The sequence below is a fragment of the Micropterus dolomieu genome, linkage group LG18 (genome assembly GCF_021292245.1).
Source record: "Micropterus dolomieu isolate WLL.071019.BEF.003 ecotype Adirondacks linkage group LG18, ASM2129224v1, whole genome shotgun sequence".
Lineage (NCBI taxonomy): Eukaryota > Metazoa > Chordata > Actinopteri > Centrarchiformes > Centrarchidae > Micropterus > Micropterus dolomieu.
This window is the reverse complement of record NC_060167.1, coordinates 17,675,875-17,676,425: the sequence shown is the minus strand read 5'-3', so window position 1 is coordinate 17,676,425 and position 551 is coordinate 17,675,875. Positions and strand designations below refer to the sequence as shown.

The following is a 551-nucleotide window of genomic DNA, read 5'->3' as shown; positions in this document are numbered from 1 at the left end:
CTACAATAAGATGACACTTAGAGAGCTACAGAGCACATTCAGCTTTAATGTAAGAGTGATTTCGCTTCTTTCTTGTGTGTTACATAAAGTGGTCACTTGTTGAAATAACCACTGTATGTTTGACAGTCTGAATGGGGAAACTAGTTTGGAATGCTGACGTGCCTTTGAGCAGGGTAGTTGACTAGTTGAGCTATTCACTTGGTAATAATATAATAATAATAATAATCCTTATTTGTAGAGCACTTTTCAAAAACAAGTTACAAAGTGCTTTAACAAGTGTAAAGAATAATACAAAAAAAAGATAAGAGCATGAAAATTTAATATAAAATTAGTAAAATACAATAAAATAAAAGGGATAAAATAAAGTCAAATAAGATCGGGAAAAGCTCTCCTATAAAAGTATGTTTTAAGAAGGGACTTAAAAGAGTTCACTGACTCAGCCGACCTGATTTCCTCGGGCAGGCTGTTCCAGAGCCTCGGGGCCCTGACAGCAAACGCTCTGTCCCCTTTAGTTTTCAGTCGAGACTCTGGAACAGACAACAGACCTCTGC

General features: G+C 36.5%; 1 protein-coding gene across 1 annotated transcript in view; it reads left to right on the top strand.

Annotated features, from left to right (window-relative positions):
• mmel1 (membrane metallo-endopeptidase-like 1) overlaps window positions 1-551 on the top strand; it is a 30,174-nt gene that overhangs the window by 23,964 nt on the left and 5,659 nt on the right. The gene's annotated exons all lie outside the window — the stretch shown is intronic.